Source organism: Pteropus alecto, unplaced genomic scaffold (assembly GCF_000325575.1).
Source record: "Pteropus alecto unplaced genomic scaffold, ASM32557v1 scaffold333, whole genome shotgun sequence".
NCBI lineage: Eukaryota > Metazoa > Chordata > Mammalia > Chiroptera > Pteropodidae > Pteropus > Pteropus alecto.
The window spans coordinates 2,126,479-2,141,588 of record NW_006433879.1 but is presented as its reverse complement, the minus strand read 5'-3'; the positions used below and the strand labels follow the sequence as shown (position 1 = coordinate 2,141,588).

Genomic DNA, 15,110 nt, shown 5'->3' with positions numbered 1-15,110 from the left:
AAAGGTTGAAATATCTTTCTTTCTCTTCTCCCTTCTCCTTCTATAAAGTTTGGCTTGATCTTGAAGATTCTTACTCATCAATTGCATTCCTGAACCCTTTTGTTATCTTTGGTTTCAGCCCTGAGAATAAATCTGTTGGTCACACTCTTTAATCAGGTACTTCCAGAGAAAGGATCTGACCGCAGCAATGACAGGAACCAGACTTCAAATGGTTTTCCAGGAACTGAGGAAAATCAAGGTTTTTTTCCTGCAGTTTCTCTAGGATGTGGGTTATAGAGCTACAGCTGTGCGAGGAGAAATTCCAGAACTTTCTCTAGGACTGGTGGGAAGGACTGTTTTTTTCACATGCAGAGGCTTTCACACGTTGCTTTCCATGTGAGCCCAGCTCACCTTATCAGAGACTCTGTGGCATTGCTCATTTGGGTGGGTTATTGTAAGGAAAGATATACAGGAAGAAAATGAAACTCTTTATTTTTATTTCCCCCCCGTGGGCAATGGCAAGATATGTTGACTTTAGAACCTTTATTTCATCCATGAGAATTGCCTTTTCCTTTCAGAAGAGTCCCACCTCCTCAGCTACTGCCCTAAGTACTATTCACTTCCCAATGACCTCAGTCCAAAGGTGTCCTGGGGCATCAGCATGTCTATTTGCCCTGTCCCTAGTCACCGTCAATGAAGCATTAAACAGCACACAGCAGGAACTGCTCCCTGTGTCCCAGCCTGCCTTCCAGTGTATGAAGCTCAAATGAGCCCAGCATCCTGCTGCCCAAAGAGAGAACTAGCATAGTTGTCCAGAACAGGTAGAACATGAATCCAGGTCATACCTAGGCTTAGCTACATAAAGTTTAAAAGAAAAGCCTGTGTCCTGCAACAGTGTAAACAACTCAAGAGTTGTATTCAAGATAAAAATTGAAAAGAGAAACCACAGGAGAGCTACCACTCTTTGTGTGGCCGGTGCCCTCCTCACAAACTTCAGCCATTCCTGGCCTCTACTGCATACTTCACAGAGACTTGCTTCTGCCCAGAAACTCCCTCTAAATCACAATGAATTCCCAGGCTTCATCTGCAGGTAGCATCACAGGTCAGGACCTGATGGAGTCGCCGGCCTCTGGTTTCTGAAAGCAGTCTCTCTGGATCTCTTTCATGCCATATTGTATTCTCTTTTCCATGTTCTACTACTTTAATTTCACTATTTTTCTTTTTTAAAGTTCTGCTATCTGTTAGCAACTTTCACATATATTATTAATGTCCTTCCTGACAACCCTGAATGGGATTTTTAAAATTTTATTTGACTATGTTTAGACAAAGCTTAGTTTGTGGGAGTCACGAAATACATATGCAGAAATAAATGAGAGGCTCAGCACACCAGAATCTGTGTCCAGGCTTCATCTTTGACCATCCCAGGCCACCACAGAGGTCTCCTTTAAGGAGAAATGACACTCAAGCACATATTAAGACTTTTCTGGCGGTCATCATTGGATAGAGCAGAGCCCGAGTCTTGGATTAGAAATACAATAAAGGAAACTTTAAAGACTCCTGAAGGAAGTGGACTATAAAACAATTCTGTTTTGCCCAAAATTACTGTATTGAGTTTCTACTGAACAACTTAGTGAGTTATTACAATTTAAAAAAAAACAACCAAAAAAACAACTAATACTCATTCTAAAGTCACAGAAACAAACTTTTGTTCTCTTGGCTTGTTTTGCACTGTATTCCTTTAACCAATCTAATAGGTTATATTTGTTTTAATTTAAAAAGCCATTAGTCATTTATATGGAAAATAGTGCTAAATAAGAATGATATTTGACTTTCAGTCTGCTGAGCTTAGCTGTGAAATTCATATCTCTTCTATAACAAGTATTGAAAGGTAGGAAAAATCAATTTAATAGACATTAACTAATTGCACATGTATGTCAATGCTTGCATAAATGATGAGTTATAGATGAGCAGTAAGCGTGGTTGCGTGATGGACAGGTAACATTCAGGGTGCTCTACAGATGTATTTCCACTGAGTTAAGCTAACAATTTTCTTTCTGTGAATTTTTAAAGGAACCAATTCCAAATCTTCCAGCTCTGGAGAGAGTGGTATCTTTTAAATTTTTTTCCAACTCATTGACTTTTCTAGCTGTTTCAGTTTCTGCTTGTTCTTTCAAGATTCAATTGCTTTCAGGTCTTCTTTAAGTTCTTGAATTTTTTGTCTGTTTTAGTGACTCCAGATGTTAATGGAAACATAATATTTCGTGGTGTGCTCTGTGGGGCAGGGGTAGGTGCTAAATTTTGGTTCTTGTCACTTATTATTTCCCGCTTTGCAGCTTTCTTAGCCTCACATTTCCTTTGATTTTTAGGCGCTGCTTTCGATAATGGCTTATCATTTCCTGTTTATGATTTCTTATTCTGGGATAGTTTTTCCTCTGGCAGCTTGGAATTGGTGACTAGTTTATTTTTTACAGGTGGTAGTTTACTAACCCTTGGAAATTTAGGTTATTGGATACGTCACTTGGAACTGCTTGGTAAGCTATTTTTGCTGGAAATAGTTCATACAAAAATGGTTGCTGGGACGGAGCTGGCATAATGCCAAAGTTCATACTCGATATTAATGTACAACCTGGGAACATGCATGGTAGTTAAAATGTGTTCCCCATCTGGGCACCAAGCAAAAGATGTAGGATCAGAGGCTACGGCTTCAGAAATAGATTTGTATTTTTTAACAGCCCTTGATTTCATCTGTCCCTCAGATTTCTAAATCTATCTAGCATTAATATATGGCCATGAGGACTAAATAAGCTGCATTTAGAACACAGGGTCACATTTCAGGTTGAAATTGTTGCTTTAGCAGGCACGAAACAATGAATAGCATAAAACTCAGTAAAACTAGAATTCCAAATTACATCATAAATAGGGCTATGTTTTGGAAATTGAATGGATTAGAGCACTTTATCTATTTGTTGCAAACTAATGTATCATTTAGTTCCTGTAATAGGAAGTTTCTGTCTTGTCAAATCTCTTTTAGCTATTATATTGCAGCAGTAGCTTTTTTATTTGATAGCATCACAACCTTATTAACCTTAGAGGAGTGGCTGTTGCCTAAAGTGGCTACATGAGGTCCGTTAAAATTGAGGTACAGATAAAAACTAACAAATGAAAGTGCACTCTTATGTTTTGGAACATAGAGAGTCCCCTGTGTCCAAGTGATAACACAGTAATTAAATTTTTGGAAATGAAAGTTACTTACAATCTTACTAAAATTGTCTTTAAAGAGGTGAACTTCATTGCTAACATTTCAGACACAAATAGTTTCATTATCTGACCAAGATAGATATAAATTTTACATTTTTTGATGAAAGACTTCAAGCATATCCCAGTATTCATGTCATAGAACTATAGGTTGAGTCTCCCAGGGGTGCAAACAAGGTCCTGCTCTTACTAAAGATATAGATTTTGTAATATTTCTGAAATTGCCTTGGAAACACTGTGCTTTGTGTAAAATATGCTGGTCCAGTCACTATGGAGTCCTTCTGACCCTCAAATGGGTTCATACACTGGCTCTGGGATCTTGGAAACGCTTCCCCAGCAGAGTGTGGGCTCCATGAGGTAAGGGAGCTTGCTGGTCTCACTCATTACTGATGTACAGCCTGTAGCACAGAGCCTGGCGCATAGTAAGTGCTCAATATACACTTGTTAAATAAACTAACTTTTGTCCCTTCTTTAGCTCTTAGAATCCAATGTGCTTAGTAAATAGCTATTGAATGAAGGATAAATAAATAAATGAATCAATGCATATTTCCATTGTTAATCCTAATGTGAATGCTCCCCAAGCATGGTATATCAGCACCCGACCACAAGAACACCTCTTCCCCATCTTTCCTCCTGGTCCTATTCATGCAGCAGTATTGTTTACAACCAGGTTTCTTTTGATCAATTCCAAAACAAGAATGAATCATGTGTAGGTGGAAGACATCATGACTGTGAAATCCTGAAATACCTTCCAGCTTGACTTTTTCACTGGAAAAGAAAAGGCTGTGAATGGTGAGCCCTGAATGAGAGAAAAAGTTCTGATTTTCCTTTTCTATGGTTTAGATTGAAACAAAAGTGAGTCCCTGATCTGATCTTACCTCTAATTAGGTCTCCTACTCCTGTGAAAATGCAAAAGGGGAGGCCATACCCGGAAGGGCACAGTAGTTGCAGAACTTTGTGAATCAGTGGGTCTCAGGCCAACCAGAGTCTAGGGCCAGAGTTGCCTAGAAGCTTATCAAGTGGTCAACCAGGCAAGGTACGAGTGGCAATGGAAATGGTTGGATGAATTTGCCTGTCATCTTTCCTTATAGCAGCTTGTCTCTAACCCTGACCATCCTTTTGGAGAATGCTTCTCCTAAGACTGACTGTAAAGTGGGACATGTCCTTCCAGATCTGACTCCCACCCAAAGATGAACCTGGATGAGAAACAAAGGATGGTCTCCTGACTGTTCAGAGTCCCCTCTTCCCACTGCTGGGCCCTGACCCTGGAAGGAGCCCTATGGGCACACCAGGAAGAGCAGCTATTCAAAATCCTGTGTCCAAGTGCTCTGTCCAATTAGTAAGCAAGGTTCCTCCACAGGAACCTTCCCTCATGTGCCCATCCTGTATGAGAGGGGGGCCCTCTGTTTCCATTAGGGATCAGAGACCTGGTTTGTGTCCTGAAGCTGCTTCACACATTCATGCTTTTAACCTCTTTGTTGTAACTAATTGCTAGTGAAAAACTTGGCACACTCCACATCTCCATCTGAGTAACTCATTTGTTCTAAATTTTGAGACCGTCTGAAAAATTAAGACAGTGTTAAAATGCGTGCGTGCTTGTGTGTGTGTGTGTGTGTGTGTGTGTAAGAGCAGATTGGAAAATCCCTTTCCCATGGCTATTTAAAACTCTTCCCAGGCACTAAAAGCATAATGGCCATATCTCTTATCCATTCAAAAAAGTGCTGAGTACAGCACTTCCTTATGTACTTTCTTGCTCTTAAGTGCTCATTGTTTGGATTTCTCCTTTGATAACTTTATTTAAAAATTGAATTTATTGGAATCTCACACTTGTTTTTGCTTTTTCTTCTGGCCAAGGGGCTGCACCTCTGAGCTGCTTCTCCCTTTTTGTGAAGCTGGACCAGGATGGCACTGTTCTCAGTGGTAGTGTAGGGCTATGGTCAAGGGTAAAGTGGAGAGTGATTAGGCCACCCAAATACAATTCTCTAGAAGACCCTAATACCACAAAAGTAATGTCATTAGGGCCATGCAAAGTCTTGTACCTTCTGTCACCTGGCTGTCTCTTCCACTTTGTCCTTGCGACTTGGCAGAAGCTTGGCACTCAGAGGGCATTCTGTAAATGCTTGTTGAATGAACGTTCCCACCTCTAACCTCTGTTTTTCCTGCTACTCAAGTTCTTAAGACTCTTCAGTTATATTATGATCTTTCATGGGTCTGAATCTTTGACCAAGCCCTTCTATCTTTCCATCTTGCTTTAAGAATGCACACTTTTCAGGTCCACAATGGTAATTTGGGTCCATGTATTTTTCTGTGAAATGAAGAAATTGAAAAAGTCTGCAAAGGGGTTAGAAGACTGAAAATGGTGCCATAAATAGTCCTGATACTAAAGAAAGTTTTGGATAAGAAGTTTATGACATTGGGACTAGGAATTTCTAGAATTCAGGCCTGAGAGGGAAGGACTGACTTCCCCCAAGAGCCTCTAAGCCATCCAGCTTAGAATGCAGAGCTGGAAGCAATGGTGCCATGCAGAAAGTAGGCTTGGAGGGAAGGACTATGAGGACCTCACTGAGCTCTGTGTAGCTTCCCTTTGCTTATTCTATGTGTGGAGGAGAATGAAGATGTGCCTGTAAGCTCAGAGCCTGAGTGGGCTGGGGCCCAGGGAAACTTGGCTAACTTTGGATTGCACAATAAACCAGGAAAGACCATCCTAACAGCTTGGCCCTGCAGTGAACTCCTAATTTTCCTGGCAGGTGAGGCAGAATAAGCTAAGTCTAAATCTATGCAGAAAGGAGGATGATCAAAAATAACTATTAAGTGAAAAATGATTAAAATTATATGTATATATATACATAACACCTACACATAGATACACACTTTTGGGAGAATAATTACCACTACACTCATACAGGGTTCAGACTTTTAAATAGACCTTCTCTTACAAATGCTATGTTATTCCTCATCCCATATGACAGTCTGGTTTCTTATGACTGAACAGTGGCTGATTCAGGTTGCCTGGTGTTCCATGCTCTGGGAGTCAGCCCCTAGACCCTGTCAGCACACTCCATATCCCCATTTTCTTTTTAGTGCAGCTCCATTTCTGCTCTGCAGCCAATCTGCTTGCTAGGTTGACTGGTCTCACAAAAGAATCAACAGATCCTTTGTAGGATATTTACATTCCACTGAGCATAGTTTAATGTGAAAATCATTGATTGACAACCAACTTTACAGGAATATATTGATTGTGTCACTGGAGATCTTAAGGACTTTCTTCTTAGGGGCCTGCAGAAAGACACTTGGATTTTCTTTTAAGGTTAAAAGGAATCCTATCTCAACTATGCGACCCTGGCTTCTTTTGGCCTCTGCATAACCCTTGGGCAGTACTGGGATGGGAAGGCAATGATTCCTCCTGGTTCTGGGGCACAGAGGATATTAGACTCTGAGGACTCAGACAGAGGTTCCAGCAATACCCTAAGGGAATGACATCTGGCTTGCAATTGTCTGACTCAGTTGCAGACCCGGCTTGACTTCAAGGAATTTAGAAAATGTAGCATGAATGCCTCTGATGTGGCCCCAGATGTGAATAAATAAAAAAGTATCATTTCTCAGAGACAATTCTCAATGGCAAGTTCAGTGTCACTCAGGTGTCTCCAACAAAAATGTGTGCTTACCTGTCCATAGAACATCCCTCACCATCCAGTGACTATAGGACAATTGTAGGCATCATTTCTTGAGAGACTTTAGGGGACCAGGAACTACTGCCCAGAGAGTGACCCTGGTTCTGCTTTCCATAAAGAAAATAGTAAGCATCATCCGAACTTACACTATCCTAGGATAATCACCATTAATATTCTAGAACCAATCTTTCATGTCTATTTTTAAGAATATACATATATATGTGTGTGTGTGTGTATACATCCATATGTATATATGTGTGTATACATACATATGTATATGTATGTATACACACATATATATATGTATACACACACACATATACAGATCTAGAGAGAAAGGTATACATATATATATACTCGCATGTGTATATGTGTGTGTGCAAACATATACCTTATGATTTCTTATAAATTGTTCATCTTCACAGCCACTCTGTGAGATGGTTAAAAAGAGCAAATTTAAGCTAAGAGAGTTTAAGTGACTTGTGCAGGCCATAAAACCACACTTTTTCCTATAGTTCTGCAGCTCCCTTTAACCTGTGGACAAAGGTCCTCAGGTAATTGGAAATAAGGAAAATTGTAAACATTGACAGGAGATTAAGAAGACACACTTGGTTCTATTGCGACCACATTCAACTTGATTATGACTGGTTATTTTAATACCACCATCTTTGTTTATGTATTCTTTCTAAATTTTTGTTTAATCTTTTATTTTTCATTTTACTTAATTAGGTGTATAATGTATTAATCACTTTAAAAACCTATAGATTTGTTGTATAAAAAATAAGTATACTCAGGGTTGAACTTCAAACATTGTAGATTAGCTAAAGTGTTCCTCAACTATCAGTTTCAAGTCAAGCTTCCTCTACAGAGATAATCATTAGAGTTTTCTGTGTTCTTTTCACACCTTTTCATATAGGTACAGAATGTTATTTTGTGGTTAGTTTAAGTATTTTTTTTTTTAGTTCACCTTTCAAAAGCCAAACTTTGTCCTTGTATACAGTTTTAATTGTAGAATATAGATATCGATATGAAAGAATCTCCTTTCTATTGAATTAAAAGTAATCTTCGATATGTAATTTTCTCAGACTAGGGATAGAGATGACTTTTTAATTTTTCAAATGAATATTTTAATCACCTTTTGATTATATCTGACTTTATTGAATAATGATTATAAACACAACTTGTGCAGTTTCTACTTCTGGAAGTTGAGATTTTCTTTGTGATTAATTGCATTGTTTGCTTTTGTAAATATTTCATGAAGACAAGAAAACATTCTTTGCAGGACTGTAGCAGACACCTTTCTATGTACTCATGAACTCAAGTCCCTGATTGTATTATTATAGTCTTCTATATCTGAACTGAAGGAAATATAACAAAATCTTCTGCTCTGATTCAGTTGCTTTTTAGAGGTTTTAAAAACATTTCCATAAAGTTTTATTTTATTTATTTATTTTACTCCTGGGTTGCTTGGTATAAAAAGATTAATGACTATTACATATTTTATGGATCATATGTTTTGTTATTGGTGGTATTAACATTGTCTCAATTTAAATTTTTTGCCCTTGAGTTCCACTTTATGTGATTTTCATATTCTATTTCTTTTTTTATAGTTTGCTTATTATATTTTAGTCCATCCCTCATTTTCAGCCAGTCATTATGTGTTATCTTTTTGCATTTTCAACTTTTAATTTAGAAATAATGATAAATTCACTGGAAGTTGCAAAAATAACACAGTGAGATTCTCTGTACCCTTCATCGAGTTTCCCATATAGTTACATCTCATCTAATCGGGATCAGGAAATAGATATTGGTGCAACATGTACGTGTACTGCTATGTCGTTTTATCAGAGGTATAGATCGTGTAACCATCAGAATATTCAAGATACAGAATTGGTTCATCATCACAAGCATCACCCTTATACTGAACCTTTATAGCCATCTCTACTCCTTTCTGCATCACCAACCTTAATAACTGGCACCACTAATTTGTTTTCCATTTTTATAATTTTGTTATTTCAAAAATGTTGTATACATAGAATCATACAGTGTTTGACTTTTTTGAATTGGCTTTTTTTTTTTTACAGTGCCCTGAGATCCATCTGATTGTGTGTGTATTAATAGTTTGTTTGTTTGTTTGTTTGTTTATTTATTTATTTATTTATTTATTTATTTATTTGCTGGGTGGTATCCCATGGTATGGGTGTTTCACAGTTTAACTATTCACCAGTTGAAGGACATTTGAGTTGTTTCTAATCTTTGACTATTACAAATGAGATGGCTCAGAACAATCAAATAGGTTTTCCTGTTGATAGAAGTTTTCATTTCATTGAAATAAGTGACTGAGAGTGCAATTGTAGTTTATGTGGTAAAAGAATGTTCATTTATTTATTTATTTATTTTTGAACCTACTAAATTATTTTCTAGAATGGTTGTAACATTTTAAGTGTCCACTAACAATTATGAGAGAGATAGTTTCTCCATATCCTTGCTACCTTTTAGTATTGTTACTATTATTTATTTTAGCTATCTTCATAGGCGTGCAGTATATTTCATTATGGTATTAATTTGAATTTCCTTAGTGGCTAGTAATGCTGAATACCTTTTCATGTGCTTGTTTGACACCATATATCTTCTTTGATAAAATATCTTGTCTTTTCTCATTTGCTAATTGGAATGTTTTTTTTTTTTTTTATATTACCGTTTGAGTTTTGAGAGTTTTTTATAAATTCTAGATGTGAGGCCTTTGTCAAATATGTGGTTTGAAAATATTTTTTCCAAGTTTGTTGCTTGTCTTTTCATCCTCTTAACAGGATCTTTCACAAAGCAAAGGGATTTAATTTTAATGAAGTCCAATTTATTGATTTTTAAAAAGCAGATTGTGCTTTTGGTGTCATGTCTAAGAACTCTTCGCCGAGCTCTAGGAGCTAAGTTTTTAATTCCATCTTCTAAAAGTTTTGTAGTTTTACATTTAAATTTATAATGCACTTTGAGTTAATTTTGTATAAGGTATGAGGTTTAAGTTGAGGTTAACTTTTTAACCTATGAATGCCCAATTGCTTCAATGCCATTTATTGCACAGACTATCCTTCCACTGAAATGTTTTTCAATTTGTAAAAAATGTGTTGGCTGTACCTTTATGAATCTATTTTTTGGCTTTTTTATACTGTTCCATTGATATGTGTCTATCTCTCTGAAAATATAATAGAGTTTTAAGCAATACAGCTGTATCAGAAGTAGAATAATTTCTCCCACTTGATTCTTATTTTTTAAAATTACTTTAGTTATTCTAGTTTCTTTGCATTTTATGTAAACTTTTAAATATGTTTGTCTATATCTACGAAAATTCTTACTGGAATTTTGATAAGAATTTCATGAACCTTGTTTATCAATTTGGGGAGAATTGACATCTTTACTATGTTGATTCTTTCAATCTATAAACATAGTTTGTCTCTCCATTTATTTAGATCATATTTTTTTAAATTAATGTTTTATAGTTTCAACATGCAAGTCCTATAAATTATTTGTTAGATTTCCATCTAACTATTTCATTTTGGAAAGAGCTATTGTAAATTACATTATATTTGTAATTTTGGTTTCTGTGTGTTCATTGCTAGCATATAGAAATATGATTAGCTTTTGTGTGTTGATCCTGTGAACTCATTTATTCTCTAATTATGTTTTGTTTTGTTTGACCCATAGATTATTTAGAAGTGCTTTGTTTAATTTCCAAGTGTTTGGAGATTTTTCTATTATCATTCTTTTATTAAATATTAGTTTGACTTCACTGGAATCAGAGAATAATCTCTGCAAAATTTAAATTCTTTTAATTTGTTTGTTAAGTTTGTTTTATAGGTCAAGATATGGTCATCTCAGTATATGTTCTGCAATTTTTTTCTTTCATCTTACAAACCCAACCTTTATTTATTTTTTATTAATTATTAATTATTTAATTATTAATTATTTTTAGTTGGAATGACATTAGTTAATAAAATTATCCAGGTTTCAAATATACAATTTAATAATATGTCATATGTATATTGAATTGTGTGTTCAACAACTAAAATTAAATTCTCTTCCATCACCATTTATTTGACCTTCTTTATTCTTATCTACCTCCCCATTCCCTCTGGTAATCACTAAACTGTTATCTGTGTCTGTGAGTCTTTGTTTATCTTGTTCATTTATTGTATTCAGTTTTACATCTCACAAAAAAGTGAAATCATATGGTTCTCAATTTTTTCTGTTTTTATTTTGCTTAGCATGATAATGTCAAGATCCATCCATGTTGTTGCAAATGGCAGTATTTCATCTTTTCTTATGGCTGAGTAATATTCCATTATATATATGTACCACCTCTTTTTTATCCAATTATCTATCGGAGTACACTTTGGTTGTTTCCATGTCTTGACCACTGTGAAGAATGCTGCTATGAACATCAGGGGGCATATATCTTTATGAGTAAGTGTTTTCAAAATTTGAGGTAGATATCCAGAAGAGGGATTTTTAAGTTATATGGTAGTTCTATTCTTAATTTTTTGAGGAATCTTCATACTGTTTTCATAGTGGTTGTACAAATTGGCATTACTGCCAGCAGTGAATAAGGGTTCTTTTTCCTCACAACCTCTCCAGCACTTGTTATTACTTGTCCTATTGATGATATCCATTCTAACAAATGTGAGGTGGTATCTCATTGTGGTTTTGATTTAGATTTTCCTAGTAGCTAGTGAAGTTGAGCATGTTTTCATATGTCTGTTGGCCATTTGTATGTCTTCTTGGAAGAAGTGTCTGTTCAGGTCCTTTGCCCATTATTTAATTGAATTTTTTTTTTTTTATTGTTGAGTTGTATGAGTTCTTTATATATTTTAGATATTAGCTCCTTATGGGGGCATTGATCCATTCTAACAAATGTGAGGTGGTATCTCATTGTGGTTTTGATTTAGATTTTCCTAGTAGCTAGTGAAGTTGAGCATGTTTTCATATGTCTGTTGGCCATTTGTATGTCTTCTTGGAAGAAGTGTCTGTTCAGGTCCTTTGCCCATTATTTAATTGAATTTTTTTTTTTTTTTTGTTGAGTTGTATGAGTTCTTTATATATTTTAGATATTAGCTCCTTATAGGGGGCATTGTTTTCAGATATCTACTCGCATTCAGATGGTTGCCTTTTTATCTTGTTGATGGTTTCTGTTGCTGTGCAGAGCTTTTTAATTTGATGCAGTCCCATTCATTTATTTTTGATTTTACTTCCCTTCCCTTCAAGGTCAAATTCATAAAATCCTAAGTCCAAGGTCCATGAGTTTAGTATTTATGCTTTTTTCTATGTAATTTATTGTTTCAGGTCTTATATTCATGTTCTTGATCCATTTGAAGGTAATTTTGGTGTTTGGTGATAGACAACAGTCTAGTTTCATTCTTTTGCAAGTGGCTTTCCAGTTTTCTCAGCAACATTTATTGAAGAGGCTTTCTTTTCTCCATTATATGTTTTTGGCTCCTTTGTTGAAAATTATTTACCCATTTAAATTAAGGTTTACTTCTGGACTCTTAATTCTGTTCCACTGGTCTGTGTGTCTGTTTTTCTGCCAGTACCATGTTGTTTTGATTATTGTCACTTTGTAGTATAATTTGAAGTCAGTCAGAATGATACCTCCAGCGTTGTTCTTTTTTTTTTTTTTTCAGGATTGCTTTGGCTATTCAAGGTCTCTTGTGCTTCCATACAAATCTGAGGATTCTTGGTTCTACTTCTTAAAAAAGTTCCAATGAGATTTTGATGGAGATTGCATTAAATTTGTATACTGCCTTAGGAATGTTGATTTTTCCAATACAAGAACAAAGAATATCTTTCTATCTTTTTGTATCTTCTTCAGCTTTTTAAAATATTGTCTTATAGTTTTCAGGGTATAGATCTTTCACATTTTTTTTGTTGTTGTTGTTAAATTTGTTCCTAGGTATTTTATTCTTTTTGTTACAATTGCAAATGGATTTTTTTTTCATTTCTTTTTCTGACACTTCATTATAAGCATATATGAATGCTATGGATTTTCAAAAATTGATTTTTATCCTGAAACTTTATTGTATTTGTTTATTATTTCTAGTAGATTTTAAATGGAGTCTTTAGGGTCTTCTATATAGAGAATTATGTCATCTGCAAATAGTGACAGTTTGACTTCTTAATTCCCTATTGGGATGTCTTTTATTTCTTTGTCTTGCCTGATTGCGCTTGCTAAGACTCCAAAATTATATTGGATAATAGTGGTGATAGAAAACAGCTTTGTCTCTTTCTTGATCTTAGAGAAAAATTTTTTAGTTTTCCACTGTTAAGTACAATGTTAGCTGAGGGTTTGTCATATATGGCCTTTATTATGTTGAGGTGTTTTCCTTCTATACCTATTTTACATTTTAAATGGATTCTGTATCTTATCGAAGGCTTTTTCAGCATCTATTGATATGATCATATGATTCTTATTTTTTAATTTGTTTGTGTGCTATGTCACATTCATTGATTTACATGTGTTAAACCATCCCTGCGCCCCTGTAGAATAAAGCTCACTTGATCATGGTGTATAATATTTTAATGTGTTGTATTTGATTTATTAGTACCTTATTTAGGATCTTTGCATCTGTGTTCATGAGAGCTATTGGTCTGTAGTTTTCTTTTTGTGTGTGTTATCTTTACCAGGTTTGGTATCAGGGTAATGTTGGCCTCATAAAATGGAGTTTGAGAAGAATAGGTATTAAATCTTTGAATGTTTGGTAGAATTCACTGATGAAGACATCTAGTCCTGGACTTTTACTTTTGGGGAGGTTTTTGATAATTGTTGCCATTTCCATACTTCTGATTGGTCTATTTAGATTTTCCAGTTCTTCTTGATTCAGTCTAGGAAGGTAGTATCTTTCTAAGCATTTGTCCATTTCTTCCAGGTTATTAAATTTGATGTCGTATAACTTTTACAGTATGCATATACGATCCTTTGTATTTCTGCAGTATCTTTCATAATTTCTCTTCTTTCATTCCTGATTTTGTTTATTTGTGTCCTTTTTCTTTTTTCTTTAGTGAGTCTATCCAAGGGTTTGTCAAATTTATTAAATTTTCTAAGAACCAGGTCTTTGTTGCAATAATTTTTTTCTATTGTTTTTGTTCTCAATTTTATTTAATTCTGCTCTAATTTTAATTATTTCTATCTTTCTGGTGACTTTGGGCTCCATTTTATTTTCTAGTTTTTAAAGATGTAATGTTAGGTTGTTTATTTGGGCTTGTTCTTGCTTCTTGAGATAGGCTTGTAATGATATGAACTTTCTTCTTATTTCCATTTTTCTATGTCCCAAATTTTTGATATGTTCTACTTTCATTCTCATTTGTTTCTATGTATCTGTGATCTCTCCTTTTATTTCTTTCTGACCTAGTCATTCTTCAGTAGTATGTTGTTGAATCTCCATGTGATTCTAGTTTTTCCCACTTTCATTTACAGTTGATCTCCAATTTTCAAAGTATTATGATCAGAGAATATGCTTGGTATGATTTCTATCTTCTTAAATTTATTGAGGCTAGTTTTGTGTCTCAACATATTTTCTATCCTTGAGAATGTTCCATGTGCACTAGAGAAGAATGTATAATCTGGTATTTTGGTCTGAAAAGCTCTGTAAATGTTGATTGGTCTAATGTGTTATTTAAGGTTGATATTTTAACCTTATTGGTTTTCTGTTTGCATGATCTATCCATAACTGACAGTGGAGTATTTAGGTCCTTTACTACAATGTATTTTTGTCAGTTTCTTCCTTTGGTTCTATTTTAGTTGATTTATATTTTTTGGTTCTTCCTAATTGAGAGCATATATATTGATAAGTGTTATGTCTTCTTCGTGTCCTTTATCATTATGAGGTGTCCATGTCTGTCTCTCGTTACCTTTTTTATCTTGAGTCTATTTCATCTGAGATAAGTATGGCTACACTCACTTTTCTCTGGATGTCATTTGCTGGAAGTTTCATTTTCCATACTTTCACTTTGAGTCTATATTTGTCCTTATAGCTGAGATGTGTCTCTTGAAGGCAGCATATGGTTGGATTTTGTTTTTGATCCAATTTGCAACTCTATGCCTTTTTTTGATGAGTTCAGTCCATTTACATTTAGGGTGATTATTGAAATATGATGTTTTTATATAGTCATTTTACCTCTTGTTTTCTGGTTGCTCAGTGTCTCCATTCTTTATTTGAC

General features: G+C 35.1%; 1 pseudogene; it reads right to left on the bottom strand.

The window, feature by feature from the left end:
- Positions 1 to 2,149: 2,149 nt before the first annotated feature.
- On the bottom strand, positions 2,150 to 3,168 carry LOC112477016 (annotated as a pseudogene).
- Between the last annotated feature and the right edge of the window lie 11,942 nt (positions 3,169 to 15,110).